This window comes from Poecilia latipinna, unplaced genomic scaffold, assembly GCF_001443285.1.
Source record: "Poecilia latipinna isolate Pla-1442-1.1 unplaced genomic scaffold, P_latipinna-1.0 Scaffold266, whole genome shotgun sequence".
Classification (NCBI taxonomy): domain Eukaryota; kingdom Metazoa; phylum Chordata; class Actinopteri; order Cyprinodontiformes; family Poeciliidae; genus Poecilia; species Poecilia latipinna.
Genome location: NW_015112882.1, coordinates 17,925 through 29,713, shown reverse-complemented (window position 1 = coordinate 29,713; position 11,789 = coordinate 17,925).

Below are 11,789 nucleotides of genomic sequence, written 5' to 3'. Positions count from 1 at the left end.
TTACTCGATTACTAAAATATTCGTTTACAACAGCCCTAAAAAATATGTCATAGTGTATTTTATTTGTTGTATAACTATTCCACTTTTGGAAAAGAATATTTCAATGGTATTCATTAAAATACAAATTAATATGGGAATAACTTGCAGTGCATTGTCCTGAAGTACTCAGAGAATTTCCGTATGACTGCACACATGCCACTTTTCATTTTTTTTTTTTTTACAAATGACATGACTGAGATCTAGTTGATACATTGGCTGTGATTTGTAAGTATCACAGTCTGCACACGGGGATTATTAAAGGCAGACAGTGATGGAGAATGTTTGCATCACTGCACACTAAGAAGTATTTTCATTCCAGGCCAGATTTCCAATCAGAGCCATCTGCTTGTTGAAACCTCTTGTTGAGTTTTTAAACTCATATTGAGAAGCTCAGCTGCTTTCACTGCATAACTGTTGAGGAAGGATTACCCTCTCTTCTTACGAGTTCCCGAATTCTCCTGCAGACATGACTGGACAAGGCTGGCAGGAGACGACAGAGGACGAAAAGTTTTTTTTGTTGTTTTGTGTGTGTCGCTTTTTTCCTCATCTACACATATTTTCTTTCTGTTTTGCACTAGAAAATGCAGCCCTTCCTCTGTTTTAAATACCAAAATGTGACCATGACCCCGTCGTCATTCCGATGTCACATCTCAAAGTCCCCGCTGGGATTCCATCGCCGTCCTTCCTCCTCCTCTTTTCTTTGATGAAGAGGAAGTGGATCTGTAGTCAGAGCACCATATATAGCACAAACCTCCTTCCCCTCCGAACACACACACACACACATACAGAGTCACACAAAAAACAACAAACACACACCCTGCAGCGTCTCCCAGGCCTCCCTAATCCTCTGATTCGTTCCATTTTTCCAAGTGGGCAGTGAAGTACTCGCACACAGAGACATGAAAGAAATGCTTTCTCTGTGGGTGTGTGTACGAGGGGTGGGGAATGCCTGTTGTGTGTGTGTGTGTGTGTGTGTGTGTACTTTACTAAGGAATCTAAGAAGGTGTTACGCTTCAACATGCATTAGCAATACATGTCGAAAACCATGTTTTTCTCTCAATTTTATGTATTCATACACCAAAGGAACATGTTTACAAATGGTGATTTTACAGCTGTATGTGTGCCACTGGTGTAAGTCAAAATGTATTCCTGCAACTTTTGCAGGAATGAGCATATTAGATATTTTTGGGTCATGTTGCTGGATGACCTCCATCTCTCCAAGTCAGAGCATTCCAGGTGATTTCTTTCAACTTAAAATGTGAAAATTCATAATTCTGTGTTAAACACAAACGCATTGTGTGACAGTTTTATCTCTCAGACAGAAATAAACATTTTGAAATCGCTTATGAACTTTATGATCAAGTCACAATATTTGATCATAAATAATAATGGTGCATTGAAAAAAAAAAATCAACGTGAAGTTCTCTGAAACATTCCTGTACTAAATAAAGTAAGGCTTTATATTGATGTTTTATCCAGTTTTTTTTTTTTTTTTTTTTTTTTTCATTTGAAGTCTGTTAGCTTTCTTTGGCTACAATAGTGCTTTATAATGTTTGACAGAGATTTCTTTGTGTACTGTATATTCCATTTAAAAAGAAAGAGAGGAGAGAAATTGGTGATTGCATCTTCTTGGAAGATTCACCATTGCTTCATGTTTTCTTCATATGTGGACAATGAGTCACAATGAGTGGTAATAACAGGGAATTTACAACTTAAAATGCATGGCAATTATTTGTTCACATACACCAAGATTGGTTTAGACGATTTTTATCCCTTACTAAATAAAGTCATTGGTTGAAAATGTCATTCTTATTTATCCGGGTTTTCTGTCTCTGATGTTAAAATCTGTTTGATAATCTGAACAAGCGCGAAAAAAAAAAAAAAAAAAAAAAAAAAATGGAGGGCTCCTTATGGGAGAATAGATTTTCATAAAACTGCATATATAAAAGTGTATTTATTTTTATAAACTGCAAATGTATTATTTGACAATATTTCAGATTTAATTTATCATGTACCTTTGCATTTGGAATTATGTCTTTACTTCAGGTTTTCTGGCTAAATTGAGCCAGACTCGTCTCTAAGTCTTGCCCTGAGAGTATGAGACGGCAGCGACCTGCAGCTTGTCGAATTGTCTACACTTTTCAATGGTTGAAGCTGTTTCCATGCAAAACCAAATGTCTCCTTTGTTATGAAGACCAGGAGATAGTTGAAGGACAAACTGTCTTCTGCTGGCTCTGTCAAACTTTTTTTTTCAGAAACTTTGTGGGATGGTGCGTCTCATTGCAGGGATTTGTCTGTTATTTTTGGTAACAAAATACATACAAAAATAAAAGCTTTCACATTTTCAGACCAGCTTTATTTTCTCCCTTGGGGTTTTCAGAGATCTGTTCCGTGACAGAGAAAAGGTCAAGCTTTTTCTGGTTATAAACGTTTTTAGGAATATAACAGAAGAAAAAGGATCATCAGCAGGATAAATGTTCTACAATGTTCCTAAAATGCTGTGAAAAACATAAAATTATGTTTTTAGTATATAGTTAATCAACAATTACATGGGCTGAACTTGATCTGAATAGCTTAGGCGGTCAGGAGAACAAGACAAGAGGAACAAATGAACTTTAAAGCACCAGAACAGGAGGACTTTCGATAACACTATTTGTTATCACATAACACATGACATAACACATGTCATGAACATGAATAAGCCTTCATGAATATTTATGACAACAGTCATAAATATTCATGAAGGCTTATTCATGTTCATGACAGGTGTTATGTCATGTTTATGAAAGTGTCATGTCAGTCTTATTCACCCCCCTTCAAATAAAGTGTTACCGGACTTTCTTTAGTGGTGCCTGATTTCCACTATGTGAAGATCTAAATTACAGTTACTGTGACTATTTTTCGCAAACCAATATAAGGTCTAACTAACAGACTTTTTATTTTTTTGTTATTTTTGATAAGTTTCAGACATGGTTGGGAAATCTTTGAGTTCTGTTATTTTATAATTTGTGATTCAATGTTTTCTGAGGACACGGGATCCAGTAAGATTCAGTTTGCTTTGTTCAGTCAAATGAATAGGTCAATGCACTCTTGATAAAAGTCCAGATGTTTCCTAACTGCAGGTTCTGAGTGTGTATGAAAGGAGTGAAAATAATACAACATCTTCGTATTGTGGTCTAGATTTTTCAGAGCTGAAGTTTACCAGTTTGAGATGCATTTAGCAGTAAGGTCTCTTTTGGTAGTGTTGACCTCTGACCTCCTGGTATTGAGGTCTAAAACTGATACTTTCTGAGCGTCCTTCCTCCGAGCTCACTTAGAAAATGTAGGCTGGAGTTTTTACCTGTGTATGAAACTAGAAGCCTGACTAATATTCATCTCATGCTGTCACACAATGCTTTTAAAAGCACACATACCCACTGAGCGTTGTCCTTTTACAACCACAGATTGCAGTTTTATTTCTAATGTTATTTATACAATAGAAATACAGTAGAAAATACAGTATACAGTAGAAAAAAAGCAATACGTTTTATTTTATTTTACCAAAAACATCTGAAAAGTGTGGCATGCATTTATATTGGGTCATTATGTTGTAGACCACTTCATAGGCAGCTGCAAATCCAATTCTGTTTGTCTAGAAACCAAAATGTTTGCCAATCTTTTTGAGAACCAACTAAACCACCAGCAGACTGAATTAAAAGCTCCTGTGGCCAATCATTTCTAAGTTAATGATTTTCTACTTCATTTTTTAAAAAAACTGCCTTTTTATGAAGGACAATTTGAAAAAAAGGACAACCCTGTCATTTGCATTTATAGACACGTCTCCATGCTCCCATGTAACAGAGTAATGTTATTTAAAGAAATAAAAAAAAGTCCTGTATGTTGATGGAAAGAAAAAAAACAAAAACTTAATTTTGAATGATGTTCTTTGTGTTTTCGTTTGACAGACTAAACAGAACTCTATAGGAGGATAAAAACTTATGGTATTGTTTTATCATCTCTGCACAGCTTTACTCCTGACCTGTCTGTTTTGTTGTTTGGTCTTCATGAAGCTGTTTGTTCACTAATGTTCTCTAAAAGAAAACGCCTGGATTTTAACTGAGATTCAATTTTATAATGCTGGACTCTACTTACTAAAGAACTGACTTGTGAAGGCATTTTGTTGCAATCAGTCTATTTTTTAAGGATACCACAGTAAATTAAGAATACAAATGCACGACACATTTCAGATTTTATCCCTGAAAAAAAACAAAAAAAAACTGCTTTGATTTCACAATTAAATTATGCGTTGTGTTTCTGTTGGTCTAGCCCATAAAATCCATTTACTCAGTGTACATAATATCCAGGATCTTAAAAAAAGTACATTGGAATTTCAAGTGGAGGATTTTATTGTTTTCTTTTCAATAAAACCCATCAAGCAAAGACACATTCTTTTCAGGCAGAGTTCCTCCCTTTGTCATTACACACAAAAGAACATAAAATGGTATCTGCATGACAATAGCTTTCTGTTCAATGACGAGACAAAAGGAAACAGAGGGTGTTTGGATCTTTGCAGCACAGCATCATATCAAGTAAATGACAACACAGACATGATTATTGTAGGGAAACTAATTAAGTTTTTGATCTAATAGCATGATGAATCTGTTCATTGGTGAGATGATACAGAGAAAAAAAAACAAAAAAAAAAAAAACAAAGCAACTCAATGTTAAATATCAGCACTGAGAATGTGTCAAAATCTTCACGTTCTCACTGGGAATTAGTCACAAACTGACAATTAGTCAGGAGCCGTTGGTGCCACATGTCATCACAGTGCAGAATAGTTTTTGACAGGGAATGGTTTTGTGTCATAATAATAAGTGTGTATAGTGTTTTTTTTTATTATAATATTTCCTAATATCTGTCAGAATAAAAGTTAACACTGTCCTTTGGAGAAAGAAGGAAGAGGTGTGTGGCCATGATAAATGGATCCATGTTTAAAGCAAACCAACCCGGTAAGCTCGTACTCAGTGACATGGCCAGGAACTCCTCAGCAAAGATCCACACATAAACAACAAAGTGGATCACAACTGCAGGCTGCTGAACACTGGACCAGGCATATCACAATAAATGAATACTGTGATTAGTTCCATTGGTATCTAATAATGTTTAGCTTATGTCATGAGGGGAGTGAACTTTTTTTTTTTAATTGTGCTAGTGCTAGAGATGATTGACCTGCAGATGTCTGTAAAAAACACCTTTGCTGGAAAGAAATCAAAGAGGCAAAAATGTATATTTTTCAAAAATAACATATTCCACAAACTGCAATTAAAATTCTAACCTTGATAGACAAATCAAGTCCAACTGCACAGGAGGAAGAAAAGCAGAATGTGGCTCGCGAGAGGCGCATCAGCTGCTCCTGCTGTAGCTAATGTGTCCCTCTCCATATTACAGTTGCTTCCGACTTCCCTGCAACACATAAGACAGCAACAAGTCTACAACAAAAAGGCAAACATAATAATAATAATAAAAAAATTGAGTAACAACAGTGCCAGCACCAAAGTACAGACCTCAAACTAGTGAGATCAACTGACTTGATGCTATCTTGACCTTTTTTCTCTCTGTTTTGCATGATATATTAAATTGGGAATAAAACAGAGGGGGTGACTATTAGCTGGAAAAACGTGAGTGGACAATATAATTCCACGAAATTAGACCAAAAGTGAATAAGTGAAAAGCTGGGATTGAGAATTGACCGAAAAGTTAGCATTTTAACCACTTATTATATTATATATTAGATGTTTTTCCCTGACATCAGAAACAGACATATTGCCAAGCCAGTAGTGTTATTGCATGACTTCCCTCACTTTTAATCTCACTGTCCACTGGCGCTGGAAACAATGTGATTTCCCAAGATTTCTCTCTGTTCCTTTAATCCCCAGAAGTTGAGAACAAGCAGCTATTACTTTGTTAATACAGCACACAAGCAACTTTTTAAGGACTAAGGAATTGTCTGGGGAGCTTTGCAACTGTGGTGGCATGTTTTGATTTCCAAATGAATTCATCCACAGGCCTTCTGACAATCTGTTTTAACAAGAGAAAAATCCAAAAGAGCTGTGATAGTGAACTGAGGCAGTGCTGCCCCACCACAGCCTGGGAGACACGAGGTACTGGGTTAATTAAAGCAAAAGTTCAAGATTTGAATAAAAGGAAACAGCCTTTGTAAAGTTGATCTAAAGGTCACTCATCATTATTTAACATGACCATTCTCTAAACCCTGTGTTCCCCATAATCCATTTATTTTGTTCTTATAAACATTTGAAATCTCTCTGACTTAATTCAACAGAAAGTCAACTCAAACTTTTAAGTAGTTCCAAACTAAATATTTTGTCCTGCAAACTTCTTAGTTTGCAGCCTAATACTCTTTTCACAGTGTCCTCTAAATACACTCTAACTTAAAAGTTACAAATCTTTTCCTTAAATGACCTTTTTACTTTGACTTTACTTGAAATAATTAAGTTCGATACCGTTTGTGTCCCACGTCTGACACCATGACTCAAGCTTACCAGGGACAGAATCCCTGGAAAGCGGCCGTGGGTCTGTGGGTAGCGTCATCTTGTGATCGGAAGGTTGTAGGTTCAATTCCAGCTTCCTCCTGTCACATGTCAATGGGCAAGGCACTTAACCGATCTGCATATCAGTGTATAAATGTGTGGGTGTATGTGACTCTAGTATAAAGTGCTTTGAGTGGCCAAAATGACTGGAAAAGTGCTAAGTTCTGTCCATCTACCATTTTTTGAAGTAAACTAAATGATTTGAGTAAGGCTGACTTAAATCTGTTATCTTAAACATACTTAATAAATTTGTAAAACAAAATTAACAAATTGAGTTGGATGATTATAATATATTGAATTGGTTAAACTTAATAAATTAAGTTGGATAAACTTAATTGAATTGCTTGCTACCGATAGAAGCAATTCAGTTAAGTTGGTTCAACTATTTTCTTTTTAGAGTGTAGAGCAAGATGGAAGCACTTGATTCAAGGTTTGTGTGGGTTTTGACTTTAGTTCCCCGCCCCCCCCAAAAAAAACACACGTTGTCTCATTGTGTCATTTTTGTCTCGCAAAAATACACAACTCCATTCTCTCAACAAATCCAAACTCAAGCTTCTGAGATGTGCATGCAATTATTTTTGGTATTATCAGCAGCCATCACTCAGTCTCCAGGGTTTGAGAGTCCCAGATGATGGACCCATCTATTATTTACTGCAGCAGTCTAGCAGACCAAAGAAGTAAAAGAGAATCAATTATTTAAATAGGAATTATTCAGATGCGGCTTTGAATGTTAAAGAGGAATAAGGAAATAGGATACCTGCACAGCATGCATATAAAGCTAAAGAAAGTGAAATAAAAACTCAAGAATGCAAAGTAGAGCTGTGGAAAACATGGACATTATTTGTAGAAGCTCAGTGATAAAGCTCAGTTGTTGTATAGTATCATGGTTGTATTGCAGTTTACACAAAAGAAACAGATTAAATAGCTTAACCAAAATAAAGTCAGAGGTCTATAATACAACTTTGCTAACCATGCACATGAGAATTAACTGTGATTGCTGTGAGTGCAACAGAAAACCTCACAGACAGTTGGCCAACATGTATCAAGTGATGAGCTCTGTCAGGGACTCCAAACACCAATCACTTAAGATAGGAACTTGATCTGATGCCTGGGATAAAGTCAGGAAATCCTTACTATTTGACTGACAGTTCCATGTCACATTATTGAAATTTTCACCCAGCAATCAGTACATGTCCCATCCTCAAGTTTGCTTGCTAGTTTGCTTTTCCAGAAAAAAACAAAAAACAAAAACAAAACAAAACAAAAAAAACCCTCAGAATAATAGATTTGAAAGTTCAAAAGTACAGTTACTGCAGTCAACAACATAATTTTTTGACAGATATTTAAGCCTAAACTCTGGAAATTCTTGGTGGTATTTTTTCGTCTTAATTATGTACGAGATGTAATATTACCACTTGGTGGAAATATTTTGGTGACTGATGGAGTCTGTTTTAAATGTCTTCTTGGGTCGCCGGTTTAATCAATCACATAAACACATCTTGAACACTTGTACACAGCGCAGTTTGTGGACAACAATAAAAGCAGAAAATCAGGAGTGTGTTAAAACTTTTAGCTAACAGGACTAGAAAAGTTCTCTGTATACCAAATCACTGTGTTTCCAATGTTTCCCATCAGTCTGTCCTGGAACGGTATCTGTTTGTCCATCTGTCCTCTCAATGCTGTCAAATACAGAGACAGAATATGGAAATGGGCACTGCACCGCTCCTTCATTATTCATACTTCTGTACCTGGTGAATAATCAGATTACAGCTGATGAATGTGCTGAATAATTCACGAGGCCATGATTGGGGCTGTTTATGTGACCTGGGAGGGAAGGAGACCGGAAGCAGAGTCCTTTGGGCCCTTAAGGTCCCCCCCTTTTTTTACCTCCCTATGGTGGGTCTTTCCCGTCTCTCCTCCCCTTCATCACCTTTCCAGTTCACCAGCTGTGTTAATAACCGCACCGTGGAGCAGAGGGGGAGTGGCAGTGGGGACTGAGGGAATGGGGGGCGGTTAATGATGGGGTTTAATAGTGACCTGTTGCAAGGAGGTGGTTTGAATAATTTAAAAGGAGGTCTTAAATTGATTGTTGTGCTGCAGTGATGGGCAGGGATGAGTTATGCAACAATCCACCACAGACACATTATTATGTTTAATTATTTTCATCCCCTTTGACTCTGCATCCAGAAGAAACCACATCGCCTAACAAAAGAGAGACATTCCACCCAGTTTGTTTAGACCTTGGCTTCCAGTTTTTCTACTGATGCTCAAAAACTGGAATCTCCTTGTTCAGTCTCCTTGCCTGTTTTATACACCCTGATGTGCATCTCCTATTTAAACAGTCTTTGAGAAAATACCCCCCATTGCAAAAGTCTTTAGTTTTGACATGAATAAGGCAACACTGTTGAAATGGTTTGCTTTTAAAATTCAGTTTCAGTTGACATGATAACAAAAGCATTATCTTAAAAGACAGAGTTTTACATAGTAAGAAACTATGGTCACTAGGTAAAATGGTGTCTAAAAATGTTGTTTTCTTGTCCCAAGTAAACAGAAAGGCATTTATGATTTAAGATGCTGTTCACAGTAAATGCTGAAGTACTTTCATTTAAAAGCTAAAGCCAATGAATAATTGTGATAAAAAGGAAAAATCTCCATGTTGTAAGGTGACCTGGCAGCAGACTGCTGAGCATTTATGTGATTGTGCTGTGACAGTGTAATCATGACAACTATTTTTCTATAGCACATACGTTTTTGTTCATCTGCCTAACATTTTTTAATTACTGCAGCACTGCTGGTGATGAATGCTTGGAACATGTAATTTGTATGCAGAAGATCTATTTTTACAACACATGAAACAATTATAATGACTGTACTAAGTTAAATGAGAACATATTTTCTTGCAGCCAACAAATAGTGGAATAGCTGCTAATGGCCAAATTATCAACTACCAACTAACGTTTTAGTCATGTCTTTGGATCATTGAAGGAAGTTAGTACTTTGGGTCCTTTTGAAACATGTTTTATGCAGTTTTATAGTCTGTGTGTTAAAAATGGGGAAAATGGACTTAAACATTTGTAATATATCCTCTGCAGGACATGTTTTCCAAGTTTAGGATCTTTGCCCATGTGTCCACACTGTCATCTGGCTTTAAAGTTGCTTTTAGAGTAATGAAATTTTCTTATCCGAGTGTCATTTCTGTTTTTGTTATCGCAAGAGTAAATTTTATAGCGTTGACACTCTTTAACCAGCTTTAGCAAGAATATTTACATAAGCCTTTTAGAATGGGGTTGATGGTGGATTTTTACCAACATATCTTATATCTAGGACACAGAACCTGTTGCTTTCCTGAATGTTTTAATGACTGGATATTCCCATGGTGATTATACTTTCAGATAACTATGCCAGTGACCATGGCAGTTTCAGACAAAAGTTGCAATTTTCCACAAATTTCTTCCTGATTTCCTGTCTGATTTTTTTTCTCATGAAAAGTGTAACATTACCATTTAATTTCTTTACCACTCTCTTTAGCTTTGACATGTCAGCCACTAAAACAAACATCACAAACTAGGATGATTGTCAAATGTGGCATTTTTACCATGATTTAAAATAAAGTTCCACAATTTAAAACTGTTGTGAGCTACAGAAATACCTCACTTTAATGCATTTCTGTCTCAACAGAGATGAAGAATGAGTGATGCTGACCCTGAACAGGATGTTGTGATGCATGAATAGCTGAGTGCTTTAGTCCAGTAGTTTATACAAACGCTTAAAGCTTCTGAGTGAAACGTATTTCAGTAAAACCAAAGAGCTGTCTTAAAAAAATGCTCTGAATGTTTGTTTCTGTCTTGCTGCATTTTGCTGTTGTGGCGTCTGATTCGCTCGACTGACTGACGGTTTGTGTGTAGTATCTTATCATGTGTGGTTAGCTTAGCACTGTTAGCAAACACAGGCTGGGTAAACAGGAGGAGACTAGGTCCCCACATGAATGTACCACTCTGCAGGTTTTGGACAACGGTGAATAAACATTACTGTTGTCCAATGACTGGATATTCCCATGGATAAAAACACGCTCACAACCGTGAGCTATTCAAACCTTGTTTAAATATGCCTTTATAGAACAAACGCTGGGCACTGATTAGAAGCTTTTTGTCTCTTGGGACAGTGTTGATTTAAGGTTTCTCAGGTTATCCATCCATCTACTGTCTGTACCCATTTATACTTGCAGGGTTGTGGGTCCAGTATAATCCATGTCACTCTTTAAAGTGATTGCTTGAGTATGTTTGGAACTCAATGGAGTTTGCTTCCACCTAAATAACTAAGAAAAAAAAAAGTGAAAGAAGCTAATGGAACCCTAAGGTGTAAGAAAATGGAAGAATGGTATTTATTATGGCACCAGTGTAATTTATAAATGTTTTGAGCAGACATCAAAAGAGAAATTTGAGATAATGAATTTTTACCTTTTTCATTTTCATAAAAAAATTCTGGACCAGTCAAATCCCACCACATAGTTCTGCAAAGGAACTTAGGAACTACATTAACTTTATCCATCTCTTAGAAAAAACACCCAAAAAACTAAAACTATTGGCATGATTGAGATGATTGTATAGGAGATATATTCTGCATCTTAATTTCAGGTGACAGAGTTAATGCATTTTTCAAATATGAGTGGGTTTTCTGCAATTACATCCCATCAATCTGTTTCAATCCAGTATAATAAAAGGTGTTTCTGTTGCTCCATAATTGTGCTATGTACTGTATTAACACAGCTCTTGATAGAGGGTTGGTTCCGCCAGCCACTTACCTTGATGAAACAACACTTTAGTATTTACTTAACTGCAAAACAGCATATAAAAACATGCATTTATTCCATGTACTGTATATAATAATAATAAAAAGTTAACACACTGAGTTAAGTATAATTTATCTACAAACCCACAATCCAGTGAAGCATACATTTTTTTTTGACTGTATTAATTTACTTTCTGAATGAACAAATATGCATTCTGTATTTAATTCCAGAATGAAAGCATTTCTGAAAGCTTTATCCTGTTTGCCCCACAAGTTTCCCACATCATTTCCATTTCCAACAGCAGATCTGATCATGGGCCTGTGGGCATCCTAGGGGCCTGAAAGGGATGATCCATTATTGTAAATTTAGGAAA